We start from the raw sequence: 23,192 nt of genomic DNA, 5'->3' as shown, positions 1-23,192 counted from the left end.
GAATACCTAGGTGTCGAACTCACTACAAGGGCATCCCACCCATCAAATTCCACACCATCTACCATCCTCCTGGAGAGCGTACCCTTTTCCCCGAAGAACTAACAGACCTAATAACATGATTCTCCTTGACTTACACCAAAGACGTGTTCCTGGGTGACCTCAATATCCACTGTAACGACCCAGAAGACTCCACTGTCCTGAACCTATCCAACCTTCTGGAAATATATAATCTCAAGCAACTCTGCAATAAACCAACTCAAATCAAAGGTGCAACACTAGATGCGATCATTACCAACAACGAACTGGTCTCCCTGAGAGCGATTTCTCCCATTGACTGGTCCGACCACCACCTTATTCTGTTCAGGATTGACACACGTGTTAGCCTCCAACCTATGCGTGATGTCAAACCCAAAACACTTGACCAGAAACATCGAAGCAGTACCTTTATTCGAAATTGAAGCCAAGAGTCATCCCCATCTTCAACCCCATCCCTCATCATGGACAGCTGATGACCTCACTTCACACTTTACCTCAAGAATGACAGAGGTTTTAGACCATGTAGCTCCTCTCAAACTCAAACAATGGAGGAGAACCAAATCAAAACCCTGGTTTAACGTGGAGCTGAATGATGAACGGCGTCAACTCAGACAAACGGAAAGGTCTTGGAGACAAAATCCCTCAACCTTGCTCCTAACACAACTTAGATTTGCTTGACTGTCATACAAAAAACACATTTTCAGTGAAAAGCCATCTTTTTTCTACAGCCAACTAGATCTGGCAAAAAACAGACCAAGAGAACTCTTCAACATTGTTAAAAGCCAAACTAACTGCACTCCCTCTCAAGAAATCAAAGCCACCAATGAGCGATGTGAAGAAATTGCCACCTTCTTCACTAATAAAGTCTCTAAAATTGATCAATCCTTCTTACTACCTGCTAACCCTCCTTCCCCCTTAACCTGCCCCCCTTCAACCACCCTTGACCTCTCGGAAAGAGTTCTTAACAAGGACAATCAGACATACCTCCAGCTAAAAAACAATGCACATTGGTCCGACTTTGAGCTTGTCGGTAAGCGAGGTCTTCAATATAATTTCTAATCTAAAACCTTCCTCCCACACTATGGACCCCCTCCCATCCACAATTATAAAAGAACTCAACCACACCATTTCCCCTTTTTGGACAAAAATCATCAACGCCTCTCTCACCTCAGGCTGTGTCCCAGACTCCCTTCAACTAGGACAAATCACACCCATTCTCAAGAAACCCGGGGCTGACCCTAATGATCTTAACAACCTCAGACCTATCTCTAACCTCCCATTCCTTGCAAAAACATTGGAGAAATGTGTTCTCCACCATCTCAATAAACACATTGATGAGTTCAACCTCGTCGAAGCCTTTCCATCTGGATTCAGAAAAGGCTGTAGCACGGAAACAGCTATGATCAACGTCTTCGACAACATTCACAAGGCCCTAGACGAAGGTGATGCCTCGCTACTCATCCTTATTCACCTATCTGCGGCATTCGACACAGTAAACCATCAAGCCCTTCTGGAGACCCTGTCGAAGCGTTCCGGCATTAATGGCACAGTACTAAAATGATTCACCTCCTTCCTTCAACACTGCTCGCAACTGATGGAGCGAGGTGGCAAAAATAAAATTTTGTATACCCCTCGTAAAATCAATGTTCCATAATGTTAACAATTTACTAATAGTGTGATGTGGTGAAATAATCAACTGTAGTATAAAGCTGCATATATGAACATACGTGGGAATACTAATTTTGCCTGCATGAAGCAATATAATCAACTAATATGTGTTGTAATTGTGATGTGAACTAATGCATAGCTTAAATATAAATATACACAGTTTAAATGTGCTTATTGTATATGTTTTGTGCCAGAAAGTCATCGGATATGTGAGTATAAAACGCATTTATGTGGCTTACCTGCTAGGTAATAACTAATGGGGAAACATTAGTATGGTGGGAGGTAAACAGAAGGGCTTTAGTTCTATATTTAACATAAATTTGTGTTTGTTTCTACGATAGTTCCAAAAGTGGCCTCTGAGGCCTACTAAGAAAATGGCCGTTCTGATGAACTGCGAGCGAATGTTAGACTGCGCATGTGCATCCAAAGCCTGCAAGCACGAGTGAGCTGCCTGTGCTCGGATGGGAGGTTCAAGGCTGCCTTGCCCTGGAAGCCAGGATGGTTGCCAAAATATGGACAGTCGAGTGGTCAAAACGTGGGAAAGCAGTGCGACGTTGCGAGTTAAGGAAGTGACCAGGCCAAAGACTGTCCTAAACAAAGCAGTATTATAATTTTGCTGATTCACCATGAATATGATGTTGTAATGGTGAGGAGATGCTCACCCACCCCAAATTGTCCAATCAGAACCCGAATTGGTGATGTTAGATACTTTTTAGATAGATTAAGTTAGGAAATTAGTGTATAAAAACCCCTGATTTTGCTTAGCGGCATTGCTCCTTTCAATTTCCTCTGGAGATGCTGCCGGACTGAAGATCGATTCCTGGATGTAAGATCTCTTTACTGCTTGTTTGTTTTCTATGCAGGACGGTTAGGATAAGATGAGGGTGTTAGTTAGGGATGTTAGGAGAAAGTGAATTTGGAACTATCTGTTCTTTGCTAAACTTCCCAACTGAACTTTTAAATAAATGTCTATTTCTGAGCGCTTAAATAAATGATCATTTTGAAATAAAGTTAAAGATTTTTACTGAATAAAGAATTAATAAATGCCTAAATGTCAGTCATACTAAAAGTTTGTTTTGAATAAAAATTAGATAAATGGAGAAATAAAAGCTGGTCTTGTATTTTCCTACGCCTGATTTTCGTTCTAGCAGATCCATTGCCACATGGTGGTGTGTCTGAATAAAAAGGTGTTCAATAAAACCATGGTAAATCGTTTTAAACTATAGGTGTAAATAATAAAATAATTAATTAAATCTAGACACCTCGCCAATGTTATGGTAAGACTCCTGGTTCTTTTGCCAAATCTCTGAAGTTGAGTTAAGTGAACAGAGAAAGTGTGCAGTGTAATGGGCCCCACTGTTGAATAAATGTGTGTTCTGAGGATTCAGAGAAATGACAATGTCGATTTTAGAATTTATTTTTGGAGTGCATTGGTCTGTTTCAAAGAAGTAGTATTGTTGTATACTGCGGTGGTATTCTGTTTAGGGACATTAGGTGTGAAAGGATAAATGTATAGCGAGGACAGTCTATAAAATCTTAGCCTTCAAGTATAGGGATCATTGTGTATTCTGATTAAAACTTATTGCTGGGAGAGTAGTAGGACTTAGCTTGATAGAAGGGTAAAGGAGTGGCGTCTACTTTACTAACGAAAGAGGAATTCTGTGGTGGGTTAGAAGTAAGCGCTGCCTACTGGTGATACAGAGTTCATGTATATCTGAGTTGGGATTTCTGTATGAACGTGTGTAAATGAAATTGCAATATGCGTTCAAGTGAAACTCTGGGATTGTCTCTAAGGAGGTAAAAAAGATCTCTGTATGTGCTTTCCTAGAGAAACGAATTTGTTATTGCCTGATAGAAGGGTAAAGTAGAGGGTAGTGCTACTTTATCGACGAGTCTAAAATTCTGAGGAGATAAGCGTCGTCTACTCCGACTACAGAATACTTGTATGATTGAGAAAATTCTATCACTTTATTAGCTAAACAGATTAGTGGAGATATTCTGTGTAAGTTACTAACTGATTTTGTAAAATGTCTTGTAAATACGGCTTCTTGAAAAAACTCTGTAAAGGAGGGGTCAGTCGGTGCTGCAGAAGCCGGAGCGCTGGTGACATCAAAAGTGACGCGCTGGGATTGGTCCTCGTGACCAAGACAGAGTAGGAGCTGATAGGTTCATCACGGAAAAGCAGCAAAGTGATTGGTTAAGCACTAAGAAGACGTATCTTGTTCTAATTGGTACGCTAGTGTAAACCGCGCTGTGATAGGTTGGTGTTATGGAACAGCAAACAGGAAGTGCGTGATTTCTTTTGAAAGACAGAGAACTACCGGAAAAATGTCTTATTATTACGAAGAAGAAAAGAAGAAACCTTCATGGTTTAAGAAATTAAAGAATGTATTTTCAAAAGACAAGGAAATTGTGACTATAGAGGGAAAATTACTCCCTCCACCGAAAACGCCTGCTTCTTACATGTCGTCAAAATATGGTTACCATACATGTATTTGGTTAGAGAATTGGGCAAGGTATACTCAGGATGATGGTGTGTTAGCTTTTCCTGAAGAAGGATCGTTTGATTTGGCAGTTTTGAGAAATTTGAGAGACAAGATGATGAAGCTTGAGCCGAGACCAAGACCGACACAGTTTGAGGCTTTGGTTGAATGGGAGGATGAGATGCATGAATAAGAGAGTGAAAGACTATGTAGGCATATCAGACCAAAAGGTAGAGGTCGATATTTATGGGGAGAAACACATGAGAGTAGAATGCGTCGATGGAGAAATGGTAATATGTTTGATGGTATGTATCCAGTTAGATTAGTAGGTGAATACGAAGGACAGAAATGCACAGAAAAGAAAAAGAATGTGGAGGTAGTGAACCAAAGTTATGGTGATAGTGAATCAGAAGATGTTGTATTAGAAGAAATATTAAATAGGAGACCGCCACCATATCAGCCAAGTTCTTTATGGACTACTCCAAATGCCCCGGTAATAGATGAGAAAAAATAATGAAACTTCGAGACAATATTCAAGTTTAAAAGATGTGCCTGACAGAGTAGAAACAAGATATATTCCAAGTACTCCAATTGTGGAAGCCAGAATTACAGGTAGTCCTGTACAAATGAATGATTCACACAAAAGTGTGCGAAGTAGTGAAAACCGAAGTAATGTACAACCAAATATTTCTGATTATTAACGTTCTGCACATGAACTGATTCAGAACCTTACTAAAAACATGGAAGCAGTAACTGTCCCTGTAACGATAGGGCCTGTAATACCAGTGTTCGAAAATCAGAGGATAAAAGAGCCAAGCTTGACAATCCCGTTACAACAAGGTTTGCAGAAAGTAAGAGAAAATATTTATCCTGATTTGTCAGAAATAAGTCGGACTACTAATGTAAATCCACCTGAATAGACTTTTAACCAAAGTTCATTGTACAAATACCCGATTGGTGCAAAATCTGATTCTGCAACGCCAGAGAAGAGTCTAGATAAAATAGATTTGATACAAACTCCTGTAGGACCGTCAGATAGAGAAATGAGTGACTGGATTAAAACTTTAAAATTGAAAGAGAATGAACCAAAAGTACTGGATGTAGCAAAGCTAAAAGTAGATATGGAAGAATTAATTAATGGAACAATTGGAACAGATAGACTAAAAACGTATCAAGATGATGAACTTATGTTTATGTGTAAAAGCATTACATGGAAAGCTAAAACAGTGTATGTAAATGTACAGGAATTTATATAGCGCAACTCGCCGAGCGGTTTCTAAGCGCTTGCTTAGGGAACCCGTCCTGGTATTCCCCTGTGAGATAACCCCGGCAGGGTATCCACAAGGTGAAAGCCAGGCATCCTGCCGCGAGGGGCCGTTGTGGAGATTAAGCAAGCTATTGCCCAGAGTCGCAGAGTGTGAACCCGTGAATCGAGTAGGCACCGGAGCGAGAATTGTCGAGTCCATGGACATTTTTAGGGCTCAAGACCCCGCCAAGCCGGGAATTGAACCCTGGTCCCGGGCTGACCTCTGCTTCCAGGTCTGCTCCCTCTAATCAGTGAGCCACACTTCTCCATGATCAATTGGAGGAATTAGCAAGAGAATTAGGAGTAGAATTCTCAAAATTTCAATCATTGCAATCATTGCAGAAATCATATAGAGTGGATTTTGCAGAAAAAGACATTGAAAACATGAATACTGCTGGGAGGCTAGCACAAATAAAAGAACTGATTGTGCTGCTGCGAAAATGGGGAGATGTGAGCAAGTGGAGAATTAAATGGGCAAAGAGAAGAGAAGAAAATAGTGACAAAATCACATTAGCTTTTCCAATCAGGGAAAAAGAGACAGTGGTAACTGAGTTCCCCATGAGAGAGATACCTGGAGCAGGATATGTACATGTTCCTTGGAGTAGACATGATATATTGTCATTCACGAATGATTTCCCTGGGTTAAGAGAGAAACCAGTAGAATGGTATTGACAGGTAGACAGATTTGTAAAAGTGTCAAAAGTTTCATGGATTGATCTGGATGGATTGTTTGACATAGTGGTGCCTGCAGATTTATGGACAGAATGTAAAATAGCTATAGATTGGCCAAGAGAAGAATTTGCTAGAGACAAAGTCACAGGAGCTCCATCACCAGATGTAATGCGGAAATATGAACAAGTAATAGTATGGTTGAAAAATAAGATACCTCCAAAAGAAACTGATTTGGTAAAAATAGACAGGACCACACAAGAATCTGTACATTCATTTTATGAAAGATTGTTGTTAGTCTTTAAACAGTATAGTGGTTATGAGGAACTAAATGAGAAGGATATGAGTCATTTTATTTATAGATTTGTGTATGGGTTGAGACCAGAGATAGGAGATATGATACGCCACAACACAATAGGTTGGCAGTCAGCTACTGTAGATGATGTTTTGAGAAAAGCGAAATATTGCAGTGAAGAAATTAATGCAAAACAGAAAAAGCTGAAAGAAAAAGCTATGTGGGCACAAGTAAAAGTAGCGGAACAACAAGTGGCGCAAATGGAAAATAAGAATGCAGGGAATCAAGGACATTTTAAGGGTAAACCTAAGTTAGTAGGAAATATAGATGAACTGAAGAAGAAATTCCCTTGTTTTAATTGCGGCAAGTTAGGGCATTGGAAGAAAGAGTGTAAATGTCCGCCAAGAGTTAACATGAAAAATAATTCGTTAAATTTGCAGGTGCAGTTTGAGGTAAATCAACAACAGCAACAACAGCAGATAGCAAATCAGCAAAGTCAGGTGCCACAACCGCCACTGCCAAACAGTGTAAACCAGCAGAGATACAGTGCAGAGACAGGATTCAGCGGAGGTGAACGGGTAAAAAGACTGCAAAGAGTGAATGCGTGTCCTCAGTATTGGTTACAAGAAGAAGGTGGCAGTGAGTCGGATGAAAGTTTATGACGGTGCCTGAAAGAGGGAGAGGAGTGTGTGCTTGGAGCCACTCTTGAGGTAGATCAGTCTGGTCCATTTGTGAACGGAAAGGTGAATGATGTGGAAATAACCTTCCTAGTGGACACTGGTGCTACCCGTTCTACTGTTAGATCAGTGGAAATTCAAAATCTTCCTCTCTCGGGAGAGAGCATCCAAGTTATAGGTGTAGCTAATAGACAGATACTAACTCCTTTGACAGAGCCAGTTGATACAGAAATTGGAAATTACAATGAGATGCATCGATTTGTGGTATGCGATAGTAGTCCTGTTAATTTGTTAGGAAGGGATATTTTGTGCAAAATAAACTGTGCCATATATTGTTCACCGGATGGCATAGAATTGCAAACCCCAGACGAAGATAGCTTGTATAAAATGACAATGCTCATGAAGGAGACAGAGCAGAGCAAGTTATTTCCTGTTTTTGATCGAGAAAAGATTCCTGTTGAACTGAAAGAAGTAGTGAAAGAAGAAGTATGGGATTTCACTGGAAAGGATATAGGATTGATGAAAGGTGTTGATCCTGTAAGAGTCACAGTAAAGGAAGGTGCAAGTTACCCAAATATTCCTCAGTATAAGATGACTGCAGAAATAATTGAAGGAATCACTCCAGTGATTGACAAAATGCTTGAGCAGGGAATTTTGAGAGAGATAAAAAGCAGCCCTTGTAATTCACCAATCATGAGATGAAAAAGCCTAACGGAACATTTAGAATTGTACAGGACCTTAGAAAGGTTAATAAAATTGTTGTCCCATGTTGTCTGTTGTTCCAAACCCAGCAGTGATTTTGTACCAAATTCCCCATGATGCAGAGTGGTATACGGTGATTGACCTGTGCAATGCGTTCTTTACTGTTCCATTGCATTCAGAAAGCCAGTCAATGTTTGCGTTTCGATTCCAGAATCGTATTCTAGCATGGTGTATGATTTCACAAGGGTACACTGAGAGTCCATCGATTTTTAATCAGCTGCTAAAGAAATCATTGGAAAGCTTGAGCATGCCTGGAGAGTCTGTATTAGTACAATACATTGATGATCTTTTGGTTGCAACAAAAGCAAAAGATGCATGTGTAACTGATACAGTAGCATTATTGAATCATTTGGCAGAGGATGGACATAAAGTGTCTCCATCAAAATTGCAGTTTTGTCAGAAAGAAGTACAGTACTTAGGTCACAAAATTGCTTAAGGAATCAGACAAGTCACAACAGAAAGAATCAGGATGATACAAGGAATGCAGCCACCTAAAACTCAAAGACAAGTGAGAATGTTCCTGGGAATGGTAGGTTATTGTAGACACTGGATTAGTGGATTTTCATTGATTGCAAAACCATTACAGAGACTGACTAAAGCAGATATCAGAGACCCAATAGTTTTGACCAAAACTGAAATGGAAGCATTTGAACAGCTGAAAACAAAACTGTGTGAAGCACCAGCGTTAGGGATGCCTGATTATGAAAAAGAGTTTGAACTGTACTGCAGTGAGCGAGAAGGATGTGCATTGTCAGTATTAATTCAGAGACATGGAAAATGAGGAAACCAATTGCGCATTTCTCAGCTGTTTTGGACCCTGTTGCAAAGGCTTTGCCAGGATGTCTGAAAGCAGTAGCGGCTACCAGTGTAAGTCTGGAGCAAAGTGAAGGAATAGTGATGGGATTTCCTGTGAGGGTGTATGTACCTCATTCTGTGGAGATTCTCCTCACTAGAGCCAAGACACAGTACATGACCAACAGCAGAATGACCCGATATGAAAAGGTAATTGTGGGAGCTGAAAATGTGACAATTGCTAGATATGTGAATGTTAATCCTTCTACTTTATTACCTGACACTGTTGAAGCAGAAGTGAAAGGTGAACTTGATCACAAATGTTTGGATGTTCTTGAGTATTGCACAAAACCCAGACCAGACATTAGGGACGAACTATTACCTGAATCAGATTTTCTGATGTTTGTGGATGGATCATGTCTGAGAACAGAGAGTGGCATCTTAAGCGCTGCTTATGCCATTTGTACGGTGGCAGAAGTGTTGAAAGCATCTTGTTTGAAAGGAATTCATTCTGCTCAAGTAGCGGAGTTGATTGCTTTGGTACGAGCATGTGAACTAGGTAAGGAGGTGAAAGTAACCATAGTGACAGTCACTATGGCTACGGAGTTGTTCATGATTATGGACAACTCTGGTCTCAAAGAGGTTATTTGACTTCTGCAGGAACACCTATTCGGAATGCTGAATTTGTAAAAACACTGATAGATGTGATTCAGCTTCCTGAAAGAATAGCTGTAGTGAAATGTTCAGCGCACAAACAGAGTGAGGATTACATTTCTAGAGGAAATAATTATGTGGATGCAATTGCAAAGCACTGTGCAAAAAATCTAATTTCAATCAATCGAGAAAAGCTAAAAGAACATGTTCTGAGTCCTTTAATGCTAACCACTGTAGTGGAGACATGGCAGGAAGTGAAACAGATACAGGAAGAGGCACAAGCAGAGAAAAAAGATATTTGGTTAAAAGCAGGATGCAGACAGAGAGAAGATGAAATTTGGGTTTACAAAGATGAAAGACCAGTAATGCCTGATAGCATGATCTCAGACATGGCTCGAATGTACCATGGTGAAGCCCACATTGGAAGACGTCATGATTCGTCTTTTTAGACAAACTTGGTATAACCCCAAGTTCAGGATGATTACTGAAAGTTTGTGCCAAAGGTGTTTGGTATGTCAGCAATTCAATCCAAACAGAAGAACCATTGTAAGTTTGGGAACCATAGGACGGGAGGGTGGTCCATTTACAAGGGTTCAGATGGATTTTGTGGAGTTGCCTCCATGCAATAGGCTTAGGTATATTCTTGTGATAATCTGTTTATTCTCCCGATGGGTGGAAGCATTCCCCACTAGGAGGAATGATGGGATAACTGTTGCCAAACTGCTTTTACGAGAGATAATACCGCATTTTGGATTCCCAGTATCGATTGAATCAGATCGCGTACCACATTTTCAAAATGAGTTAATGCAAATGATCTGTGAAGCTTTGGATATGCGCCAGAAGATGCATTGTGCTTACAGACCTGAGGCTTCAGGGGTAGTGGAGCAGGTGAATGGAACCATTAAGAACAGAATTGCAAAAATGTGTTTGGCAACATGACTTAAGTGGCCAGCCGCTTTGCCGCTTGTCCTAATGACACTGAGAAGCATTCCTGACAGGAAAACTGGGCTAAGTCCACATGAGATTTTGATGGGCAGGGTGATGAGGCAAGACTATGTACCTTTTAATAAGATATTGACAATTAATGATGACATCATACTGGATTACTGCAAAAACCTGTCTGATGTGGTAACTTCTGTGCTCCACCAGGTGGGAACTGAGTCAAATTCCAAAGAGAAAAATCCAGCTCATGATCTAGTCCCTGTAGACTGGGTTCGAGTGAAGGTACATCACAGGACAAACTGTTCAGTACCTCGGTGGCAGAAACCACGTCAGGTGATCTTGGTTAGTACTACTGCAGTCAAGTGTGCTGGATTGAAGAGGTGGATGCATGCCACACCTTTTGTGTGCCTGCACCTGAATACCCGTACGACGGTGAAAGTACAACTGACTCTGACTCTGAAGCTGAACCAGAAAGAACTCCAGATACTGAAGATCGACAGGAACGTCGACATCTGGAAGTATCAGAAGCCAGTTCTGCGTCTGAAGGTGAAGGTGAAAGGGAGGTTGTGGAGATACCAGATTCTGAAGATCAATATGAAGATCGAGAATTGGTAAAGACAGACACCATTAAAGACGAAGGTGAAGATAAGGTCATTGAAGAGGAGAAAACTGAAGAGAGATCTGAAAACTCTGAAAGCAGGAACGGAAATCCTGAGACTGGGGATGAGGAAGTAACTCACGAAAAGGATGAGAATCCAGGTACCAGTTATGAAGGTGTTCCTAACAGAGTGACAGAAAAGAAAGCTGAACCTGAGGAAGACAAAGACATTGTGAAAATCATAATCAATGACACAGTTGAAGAAACTGAAAGTGAAACTGATGACAGTACAGATGAAACTGCCTTAAGAAAAAGCCCAAGGAAAAGAGCTTGGAGAGTGGAGCATAACACAATAGAGCCACAAACTAAGAAAATCTGTAAAGGAGATAATTGACCTAAAGAAACTGGTGGATTGAGATTCAAACTGGTGAATAGAACAAATGAGCCGGAAGAGCAAGTGAATGAGATCACTGGCCAGAAGGAGACATTGGTAAAGAAAATAGAAGTTGTTCAAAGGCCAAAAAGAGTAAGACGACCACACCAGAAATATAAATCACCTGAGTGGACGTATATAGTCCTACCGCCTATTGTTGAAGTCATTAGCAGCCAAGAGAACCTGTACTTCCCAAAATTGATGGGAAAAGTGAGTAAAGAAGTTAACTTAAAGAAAAATTGTTAGGTGCTCAAGAAATATATGATATTAAATAAAATCCTGAAGTCTTGTGAGACGGATATTGTAAATATAGAAGAGGTCGGAGTGGACACAAAGTCAAAGAAAAATCTGTTACAAAAATTAATTATAATATAGTTTAGAATAGATTTGACATAAGGTCGAAGAAATCTTGTTAGTAATCTGTGTATTGAGTAATCTATAAGTGACACAAGGTCGAAGAAATTGTGTTAGAGAAAAATGGCCGTCAGCAACCATAAAAAAAAGTGTTCTATTTTTTGAAAATGGCGCAGATGCTGTTCGATATGTATGGGATTATTGATAATATTGTGGGTAATTTTAGCTATTGTTATTCCTTTCCAGGACAGTTTAATAAAACTGAAGTCAAATGTAGGTTCAAATAAGCCAAGTGAGAAAGTAGAAGTTCATGAGACCAATGTGTATAAACCAGAGGTGCATCAGGATAGGTCTATTAGTGATTATACGAAAAATACCTTTTCAAAATTATTGCTTGAGTATGTTAAAACCATGAATGTTGATGATTGCTATGTTTGTGTAAAATTACCAACGTCAGTGTCAGAAGGGGTGACCTATCACCACCTTCCTCTTACATATGGTGTGACCTGTAGTGAAATTGCAAGTTTGTTCTATCAGACTGGGAAATTGGAATATTACTATTCCAATGTAGATGAAATGTTTGCGAAATTAAAAGTTGACAGTGCATTGAACAAAAAGAAACCTGTAAAAGAGATGGGAGAATATTTTTTAGAATTAGATGAACTGACACATGAGTATGCTTTTAATAATAATTTGACATGTAAATTAAGAATTGAAGAAAAAACATTCTTGAATATGGTTGAGGAAAGAAGGATTGTTTATAAACGAAGTGAGAAAATAAAACATTTGAAATCTAAATACTGGACATTTAATGATGAAAATCTTGATGATAAAAATGTGAATGTAGCTATAAACATAGATACCCCAATGTTAGGGAAATGTTGTATTAGAAGAGACAATACTATGTATGATAATTATTTTGTGGGTGCAAGTCAATGTAAAGACACCTATAGAATTTTAGGGGGTTGGGGATTTAAAGGAGGAAATGATCCTGTTTTTCCGGGTGTTTATTTTATCTGTGGGAATAAAGCTTACTATAGGTTACCTGACCATTGGTATGGGACCTGCTATGTGGGTTTGGTCTTTCCTAAAATTTTCCATGTAGATAGAGGTACTAATAGAAAGCATGAGATAGGTAAAGTTTTAAGTCGTAAAAGAAGAGAGTGTGTTAGAAATAATAGGTGATGTTTTTGGAGCACTAATACTAACAGTGGGAATTTCGTTTAATGCAAATAGAATCCGAAAATTTTCCACAATAGTTGACCGATTGTCAACAGACACAGAGGGAGGTTTCCTGATGGTTGATACTGAAATGATTGCTATGAGAGCTATGGTAATGCAAAATCGACTTGCCCTTGATATAATTTTATCAAAAGAGGGAGGAGTCTGTGGAATATTGAAAGTGCAACATTCTTGTACTTATATTCCAGATAAAAGTCAGAATATTGAGAAGTATATTACAAACATTACAGATTTACATAAAGAGATTGAACCACTGGAGGTTGAAGGTGTTCTTGAAAAATTAGGTAGAAGTTTTACAGCAGTTAAGCATTGGTTCCAGGAAATAGGTAGTTCAATTATAGGTAAAATACTAATTCCAATAACAATTTTAGTGATAGTGATTTTTCTGATAAGATTATGCTGTATATGCAAAGGTAGGAGAGATTTCAGAAAGGCAATAAAGAAGACAATTCAAGAAAGAAAAGCAAGGGAAAGAGAAAAGAATGAAATAGAAATGGAAGAAATTAGAGAAAAGATTTTTAAAGAATCAAAGGAGAAAGTTACAAGAGTATAAATTATACTAATATGAAGAATTCGAAACATGTTCTAAAATTCCAAAATTTTGAAAGATGTTTGGTGATAGGATCACCAGATGAGGGAATTGATGGAGCGAGGTGGCAAAAACTAAATTTTGTATACCCCTCGCAAAATCAATGTTCCATAACGTTAACAATTTACTAATAGTGTGATGTGGTGAAATATTCAACTGTAGTATAAAGCTGCATACATGAACATACGTGGGAATACTAATGTTGCCTGCATGAAGCAATAAAATCAACTAATATGTGCTGTAATTGTGGGATGTATGACGTTATAACGCATACCATTACAACTACCTACCATTACAACGCGACCATTACAACGCATACCATTACAACGCATAGCGCTTAGAGGTGCTGGATAGTGGTAAGTATAATTTACTATTCCAACTCCAGTCCCCGTGGACACTAGGGAAGGTGTTGGATAGTAAATTAAACTTATTCCCTATCCTAGAGCGCCCCCCAGCGCAATGCGTTGTAATGGTATGCGTTGTAAAAGTTGCGTTGTAATGGTAGGTAGTTGTAAAAGTTGCGTTGTAACAGGTGTATACCGTAATTGTGATGTGAACTAATGCATAGCTTAAATATAAATGTACGCAGTTTAAATGTGCTTATTATATATGTTTTGTGCCAGAAAGTCGTCAGATATGTGAGTATAAAACGCATTTATGTGGCTTACCTGCTAGGTAATAACTAATGGGGAAACATTAGTATGGTGGGAGGTACACAGAAGGGCTTTAGTTCTATATTTAACATAAATTTGTGTTTGTTTCTACAATAGTTCCAAAAGTGGCCTCTGAGGCCTACTAAGAAAATGGCCGTTCTGATGAACTGCGAGCGAATGTTAGACTGCACATGTGCATCCAAAGCCTGCAAGCGCGAGTGAGCTGCCTGTGCTCGGATGGGAGGTTCAAGGCTGCCTTGCCCTGGAAGCCAGGATGGTTGCCAAAATATGGACAGTCGAGTGGTCAAAACGTGGGAAAGCAGTGCGACGATGCGAGTTAAGGAAGTGACCAGGCCGAAAACTGTCCTAAACAAAGCAGTATTATAATTTTGCTGATTCACCGTGAATATGATGTTGTAATGGTGAGGAGATGCTCACCCACCCCAAACTGTCCAATCAGAACCCGAATTGGTGATGTTAGATACTTTTTAGATAAAGTTAGGAAATTAGTGTATAAAAATCCCTGATTTTGCCTAGAGGCATCGCTCCTTTCGATTTCCTCTGGAGATGCTGCCGGACTGAAGATCGATTCCTGGATGTAAGATCTCTTTACTGCTTGTTTGTTTTCTCTGCAGAACTGTTAAGATGAGATGAGGGTGTTATTTAGGGATGTTAGGAGAAAGTGAATGTGGAACTATCTGTTCTTTGCTAAACTTCCCAAATGAACTTTTAAATAAATGTCTATTTCTGAGCTCTTAAATAAATGATCATTTTGAAATAAAGTTAAAGATTTTTACTGAATAAAGAATTAATAAATGCCTAAATGTCAGTCATACTAAAAGTTTGCTTTAAATAACAATTAGATAAATGGAGAAATATAAGATGGTCTTGTATTTTCCTACGCCTGATTTTCGTTCTAGCAGATCCATTGCCACAATGGTGGTGTGTCTGAATAAAAAGGTGTTCAATAAAACCATGGTAAATCGTTTTAAACTATAGATGTAAATAATAAAATAGTTAATTAAATCTAGACCCCCCCGCCAATGTTATGGTAGGACTCCTGGTTCTTTTGCCAAATCTCTGAAGTTGAGTTAAGTGAACAGAGAAAGTGTGCAGTGTAATGGGCCCCACTGTTGAATAAATGTGTGTTCTGAGGATTCAGAGAAATGACAATGTCGATTTTAGAATTTATTTTTGGAGTCCCGCTGTAGCACAACAAATTAAAATCAACTCCTGTCTCTCAAAGCCAACAAAAGTCACACTTAGGGTACCACAAGGCTCGATCCTCTCTCTGTCCATCTTCAATCTCTTCAGGGAGCCCCTCACAATCATCTTGAAAAAAGCTGGAGTGAATCACCACCTTCACGCGGACGACACCCAAATCTGTTTCAGGATCAAGTCTCCCAGCGACATCCTACTCCTCAATACCACCCTAACCGAGATCCAAACTTGGTTCAACGTTAACCACTTAAATCTCAACCTAGACAAAACGGAACTAATCCTATTCTCTCCAAAAAGTAACGATTGTCCAATCCAAGAGTGGCTCAAGAAGCTGGTTGCCCTAAACTACCCCCTTACCCTATCCGACTCAGTTAAGTCTCTAGGCATCACCCTTGACAAGAACTTATCAATGGAGGCCCACATCAAAAACTCTGCAAAAAGTGCTCTTTTCTTTAAAACACCTAAAGAAATTGAAACCTTTTCTACCCCACGATGACCTCAAGACAGTAGTCCAATGCCTAGTTCTCTCTAAAATCGACTACGGGAACGCCATCGTTACTGGGACTCCAAAAGCTCACCTAGCCCCTCTTAGGGAAGTGCTGAACATGTCCGCTCGACTCGTATCTGGAGTTAAAAGATTTAAACACATCACTCCAGCCCTCAACTGCCTCAATTGGCTTCCCACGGAAGGGAGGTGTATCTATTAGCTTGCCTGCATCACACACAAAACCCTTCACTCGCCTGCCCCCAACTACCTAAACAACAAACTGGTAAGAGGAGGTCAATCCAGACGCTGAGAAGCTCCAACTCACTCCTTCTTATTCACAGTTTTCTGTTGCACAGGCTAAAACATATTCAATAAGAGTACATTCAATTAAACATGTAAAGACACATGAAATATATATTTTTGTCTTTTGTCTTTAATCCTTTTATTCTTGTTCTTTTTCTTCCACTCCCTTGTGCCAACGCGTTTTGTCTTATGCGGGTATAACCCTTACGACTTCCTCAGGGCTGGAAGCAATACATAAAACCCCTCCTTCTCCTGTTTCAAACTCTCAGAAGGTAACAAAAGATCCATTGACCCAGAGTTCCAAAGTAAATTTGTAGGGAGGAATTAGACCCCATCAGTGGGGAGGGGACAATAACAACAGAGACCACCTGAAGGAGTCTCTAGGGGCCGTATGAAGACTGAGTTGGTAGGTAGCAGGGAGACATTAGGGTGAGAAGGCTCTGTATCAGAACTGGAGCCCCGGATTATCTTCGTACAGGAAAGAGGCATGTGTTTCCACAGTGGACAGACCATTTGTGGATAACAAGGGGAACAGATCTAAAATCTACCAGGAAAAGAGAAGGCACTCTGTGTCCTGTGAGCTAAAAAAAAATTGCGCTGGTGCAGAACTCTAAAGGAAAAAGGTGCACAAAACGTGCTGGTGAGCACACAAGCAGGACACATTGAAATGCAAACTGGCATCGCCAATAACAATCTGCCCTGCACCGGATGGTATGGGCAATATCCTGAAATAAGAATGATTTAGCATACAATAACAATAAAGTTCTTTTTTATTATTAAAGAAATGAGATGCTTAATATGGCTTCTCAGTAGCAAGAAAGAGGCGGTCTTAATAGTGACAAGGATGGAGATGGCTTTTGCCACTTTGCGAAGTTTCACAGGAATTGTAGTTTTTTTTCGTTTTTTCTGGTGCATACTATACACAAAATCAGTTTTATTGTTTTTCATGTCTGCTGTAATAAACATGCAAAAAAAGGGAATGCATAATCTGAAGAGTCTGGTGCGGTCATAGAATTCCTTTAGAGTTAATGCAAAAGTTATCTTCTTATACCTAAAATGATGACCAGTGGGTAGGCTGCCAATGTATCCTGGATTTATCTGGACAGACCTAGTGCTGCCCTGACAAAATATATTTAGCACATATACTGCTTTTCAGAGGATCGACTGGACAGAGTGGGACACGTTTTCATGTGTTCAGGTCCCCAATGAGCATAGATTATCAAAAATCTATTTAACAACTTTGTGTGCTTGAGTTGCGTTTATTTTCTACTTGAGCTTCGTTGAACGTTTATTTCTGCGTCAGTAGGCACTGCCAATTTAGATATCCTGAGTCCAATGGTCATTGCAAAATTGTTGTCCTGCATTTATGTTATTTGGAACGTGGTCAAAGTCTGGTCACCCTACCACTGCAGTGGGAAACAGTAGCAAGCTATTACGGGCCAACGGTAGTTAATTTTGTTTTTCGTCGTCCTATGTAAATGGCCAATATCAGTATAATTCTACACAAATAACTACATGGGGTAGCAGTCCTGTACACTGTAGGTGCAAAGAGAGAGAGAGCGGCACGTCACACTGGTCGTCCTCGCGGCTGCGCAGCACGTCACACTCGCCTTCTTCGTGAAGGGGGCAGCACGTCACACCTACCGAGCTCAGGCAGGGGGTGGACTGTGGAGTGCAGCGAGCGGCTGGGGTCGTTCCTGCATTCTTAAGGGAAACTCTCTAACTCTCCGACACGCATGTGGCAGTAGCAATGCACCGGAGAGAGTGCTACAAGTAAAGCGCCACAGGAGATTAGAAGCGACGCTCTCGTGACGCAGAGTACGGCCCGGATGGTGCTTGTCGGCGGAAGTACGCTGGCAACAACGGGGCCGGTTAGCATCGGATGGGGGTTCTGCTGTTTGTCCAGCCCGTGGCCCTCAGTGAGAGGCACTGCAGTCACCCAGTGATGAAAAGTCAGGGAGCCCGTCAGTGGACAGAAGGCGGGACTTGCAGCAGGTAAATAAAGTGCTAGAGGCGAGGTATGTCTTGTGCTTCTGACAGTAAGGGGGAGGGGGCGCTTGCTCTTTGTGGGCCTGCTTGGTGCAGTCCTACTAAGTCAGGCTGTGCTGCGCCTCAGCGTGTCTGAGCCTTCGCAACGAAACCGCCTTCTAGCAGGCCCACGACGGTGATCGGTAACTGCAGGGGATGTGTGCCCGAGTTTTCTGACCCGCCCCTGCTTGATATACTTTGGGCGAGAGTGGGCGAGCAATTATCATCAGGCCTGTGCAGCACGAGTTTAGCATCTCTCCACTGACTCTTGACACATGCTGCTGAGATGTTACTCAAAGCCCTCTTCCTTGAGCGCTCTGGATAGTATTATGATCTCCACGTTTGACTGTGTATACCCATTTTCTCTGCGTTCCCAGAGCCGGATGACTTGCTTTTGACTCTGCCCTGTTTTGCGCTCCTGTTTCTATGGTAAAGACTTTCTCTTCACCCATGTGCTCCCTACCCTGTTCTCCTTCCTCACTGTCTTTCTGATGCCTATTTGTACGTGTTGTGAAGCGCTCTGATACCTTCGGGTCCAGCTAGCGCTGTACAAAACTTTAATAAATAAATAAAAATAAATGTGTGAGTAGTGAGGTCTGCATGGGGGTACAGAGTGCTTTGTCTTTGGTTCTACAGGAACATTTGGCAATTGTATTGCTCTTTGGGGCATGTATAACCAGCATTTGCAATGCAATACGTCTCGCATTTGCTAGAGTTGTAAATGAAAATGTCTTTTATTTCTGTTTTGATAATTAACACACAAATACAATGCTATTAGCTCAAACTCTTGTATTGGGAGACGTATTTCATTTAAAAGAAGCAGCCGCCATTGTCCCGGGCTGCTTTTAAAGTGAAAGCACGCATGCAGCGCTGAATGTTGTTGGAAAGCATGCTGTACCTGCACCAGGAGCAGGTGCGCAACACCCATTGGACTCACCGGGCTTCAGCCCCCCCCCCCCCCCGTTGTGTGTGGCAGCCCAGGAGGAGACAAATCCCCGGCACACACAGAGCCGCACCCGAACGGTTCACAGGTCTTTAGAAGACCATTTGAATGTTAATTAGGCCTTGCATTTGTTTCACCCCCTTCTAAGAGCCCCTGCAGCTCCACTCTGCCTACTGATTGAAGGTTCAGCCCCCCCCCCCGAAATTTTTTCTTAGCCCCCCCCCCCCGAAATTCGGCTCTAGTTGCGCCTCTGACCAGGAGAAACTGATTAAAGACATTGGTGCTTACAGACAAAATACGACATGCTGTGTAACAATAGAAGTAAAAGGGCCAGTCCTCATGGAAGGTTACAAATGAAGACAAGGCGGTTCTAAGTAGGGACTGACAAACCTATTAATGAATCAGGAGCCAGCATTTACAAAGGATTATGACACAAGCCAATGGAAAATATAGGCGGATAGATGGCGAATCTTCAAATCCCTACTCGAATAAAGCATGCCTTGCAGAACAGCGAATACGCTGCCCAGTCTCGACCTAAAAACTGAACCTTTCTGCGTAAAGATGGGTACTCCTGAATCGAGGTTCAGCTATCTCAAGTCAAAACAGGAGGGAGGTTTACGTCTGGATCCAAAATTAATGTTTGTAACATAATTAAAAAGTTTGAGGATCCATTAAAGTCAAAGAGGCAGACTAAGAGTGCGTCCGGAGTTTGAGACTACAGGAATGAGACTTGAAGTGGTTTGCGGTTATGGTGACTAGATGATGCATTGTCACTGGGATACCAACCTATCAATCAATCAAAACAACTATATTCAGTTTTACGAAAAGAAAAACATAAAAGTTACAAGACAACCACATCTCATTTAACCCTTTAAGTGCTGCGCACGTTCAACGGCCGACGGCACCACTACCTCCGTAGTGCTGCCGTCGGCCGTTGAACGTTCAAACTGCTTCTGCGCAGTGGAACGTCCAGCACTGGAGCTGGACGTTCCATAGCAGCTATGGTGTTAAAACTAGATACATTAAAATTGCAGTTCATGTAAAAAAAAATATGGAGCAGATGGATGTATATAAGAAAAAGTCATGTTTGCCAAGTATTCAAACAAGAGTTGCCCACTCCCATTACAATAACTAAAATTCCATGCAGGCCCTTGTTCCTACTGTAGATTTTAGGTAGCCCACAATAAAAGAAATACAGTCTGGCTTCAACAATTGCAGGTATAAAAGTGCTGGGCGGACTTGGCTAAAATTCAACCTCTTTAAAAGGGGAAATAAAAAATGTCTCCGTGGTACCTCGTAAAATTTACAGAGTAACATAAAGTGTTGCAGATCCTGTGGAGACACACCGTCGTAGCCGCAGGGTCCCAACACCTGTCCTCTGCTACATCCTTTTGGAGCAGCAAGTTATAAATGAAAAAAAAACAAACGAAACCTGGACAATAAAAACCTCTCATATGCTGACGAAGAGAACCCAGGAGGTAAGGCTCTGTCAATAGATTGGTTTTTAGCGCCAACATTTTTTCGGGCGCGGGGTTTTCGCAGTTCCAACTCGTCTCTTTCTAACTTCCTAATACAGCTAAAGGCTTTCTTGACAAACTCCACATACTTTTTTACAATGTTGTCAGGATTTAAAAAAAGTTTGGGTGACCCAACTCTGTAAAGCAGCCTCTAATGTACTGGGATACCAAATTTCCATTCCTGGATTTTGCCTTTGTCTTTTGGCCCTCTAACTACCTCATAACCTTCTTTCTTATTGTTGCTGAAACTGTTTACAGCAGTGTTTTGGATGTCCTTCAGCCTACTTATCATCGATGAGGTGGGGTGGCTCATTGACTTTTATTTTAAGACTTTTTTTAAAGAAATTAAGTTTGAACAGGAAGCTCTTTAATCCCCATGGTTTTCTTGTTTTTCAAGTCTGGTATCACATAGGGTATGCATTGGTGATACATGATCTGGCATTGGGATCATTATGGTTAATATAACCCGCGCTGGCTGCTAACCAAACTACTGTACCATATTCAGAGCTATGTTTGTTACCTCTTTTTGCAGAGACTTTTATGAGTTGGCTGTTATTATTATTTTGAACATCTCTTTATTGTTTTCAACAAAAGCTATAACATGTTGACCCTCCCACCAATTGAGCTCACAGTCCAAATTCTTTAAATCTCAGTTAGCCACTGCCATCGCAGATACCACCACGCATTTACAAAGCCATTGTTTCATAGTCCTAGCTTATCAAGAAGTCTCCATACCTCCCCCAATCAGTCTATCTTACTTTGTGTTACGGATCAGTTTCCTCAATAGGATCTTTGATTGCCCTTTTTGTAAACGAATATCTTGACTTGGCTTTCAGTCAACACAGTCGCTGTGATACATTTTAATCAAACTGGATTTTTCTTCATATTTGTGTGTTTACTTTTCAGTGTATAATGAAAGTACGTCAACGTGCAGTTTGAGTACACACTAAAGACAGTATATCAGCCTATTGCAATCATATCATGGCACACAGTTCCAAAACAATATTTCTTGGTCTTTATATTCTTCTTTTTAGTTGTCCAGCCAACACGTGTGTCGTCGTCTGGGCAGGTAATCCACAACTTCCTCAGGGCTGGAAAAATAATTATAAACCATTGTAGTGTGTCTCAGACCGCACACACTATGTTTATTAAGTATTGTGGAAACCTAAAACCAATGCATTCAAAATAGCGTGTAGTCCATCATAATACTGAATCCATCGCACCAAATAATTTGTTTCAACATTATTGTGCATATGCGAAACAAGAATGCTATACAAGTTTGTGCATAAATATCGTACATATACAATATAAACAAGCATTTACAATGCAATGGTCTCGGCAGCATTAAAGGTAGAGCTATTGGCATTGCTCATGATTTTAATTTTTTTAAAATAATAAATAAATGGCATTGTCATTTATATTGCCAATAGCTTCATCGCTTGCATATGCGAGACCAATTGCATTAGCACCCACACACAGAGTAAGTAGTAGAGTGAGAAGTTGTTAGTGAGGATGAGAGAGTTATTAGTAAAGAGTATTAGAGAGCGCATCAGAGCTGTGTGAATAATAACAGCTGTGAGCCCGTGCCTGAGGTGCATAATCAGAGCTGTGTGAATAATAACAGCTGTGAGCCCCTGCCTGAGGTGCATCATCACAGCTGTGTGAATAATAACTGCGTCAGCCCGTGCCTGAGGTGCATCATCAGAGCTGTGTGAATAACATCTGCGTCAGCCCCTTGCCTGAGGTGCATCATCAGAGCTGTGTGAATAATAATAGCTGTGAGCCTCTGCCTGAGGTGCATCATCAGAGCTGTGTGAATAATAACTGCGTCAGCCCGGTGCCTGAGGTGCATCATCAGAGCTTTGTGAATAATAATAACAGCTGTGAGCCCCTGCCTGAGGTGCATCATCAGAGCTATGTGAATAACTGCGTCAGCCCTTGCCTGAGGTGCATCATCAGAGCTGTGTGAATAATAACTGCGTCAGCCCCGTGCCTGAGGTGCATCATCAGAGCTGTGTGAATAATAGTAACAGCTGGGAGCCCGTGCCTGAGGTGCATCATCAGAGCTGTGTGAATAACTGTGTCAGCCCCTTGCCTGAGGGGATGACCTTGAAGACTAATCGTTTTTAGGTTTCGACCTGGCGAGGGGCACGCAGTGCCCCTCCCAGTTCGAAAACTTTTGTCTTCAGTAGGGATGTTCGGACCGCCTCTGTTTCCAATTGGCTAGCTCCATAAATGGACGCTAGCCATTGGGAGACAGAGGCTGTCAATCACGCTTTCTCGGGAAAACGCGATTCGGGGGCGGTTCTCGGGCTTTTTTTAAGCCCCGCCCCTTTGTCCCGGGCCGCGCTGTGATTGGCTGCCGGCCCGGGACACCCCGTGATGTCATTCCCCGGGCCGCGCTGTGATTGGCTGCCGGCCCGGGACACCCCCGTGACGTCAGCCAATCACAGCACGGCCCGGGACCTGACTTGTTTAATCTCCCACTTTGCTCTCCTAAAATGTTGGCATGTATGAACATATAACATGGAGAGATGCAA

General features: G+C 41.1%; 1 protein-coding gene and 1 long non-coding RNA gene across 3 annotated transcripts in view; one reads left to right on the top strand and one right to left on the bottom strand.

Moving 5' to 3' along the window:
* LOC147705830 (uncharacterized) overlaps window positions 1–17,930 on the bottom strand; it is a 157,828-nt gene extending 139,898 nt beyond the window's left edge. Inside the window, exon 1 of the long non-coding RNA XR_015297609.1 lies at window positions 17,809–17,930. This is a non-coding gene — a long non-coding RNA (uncharacterized LOC147705830). The remainder of the gene's footprint in view (window positions 1–17,808) is intronic.
* Window positions 17,764–23,192, top strand: part of ZHX3 (zinc fingers and homeoboxes 3) — a 121,520-nt gene continuing 116,091 nt past the window's right edge. The window contains exon 1 of one of the 2 annotated variants that reach the window (XM_086932275.1): window positions 17,764–18,159. The gene's annotated coding sequence lies outside the window, so the exon portion shown is untranslated. The remainder of the gene's footprint in view (window positions 18,160–23,192) is intronic. The other variant, XM_086932274.1, reaches the window with a different exon arrangement.

This window comes from Lissotriton vulgaris, chromosome 7 (assembly GCF_964263255.1).
Source record: "Lissotriton vulgaris chromosome 7, aLisVul1.2, whole genome shotgun sequence".
Taxonomy (NCBI): domain Eukaryota; kingdom Metazoa; phylum Chordata; class Amphibia; order Caudata; family Salamandridae; genus Lissotriton; species Lissotriton vulgaris.
The sequence above is the reverse complement of the archived record's forward strand: the minus strand, read 5'-3'. Positions and strand labels throughout refer to the sequence as shown.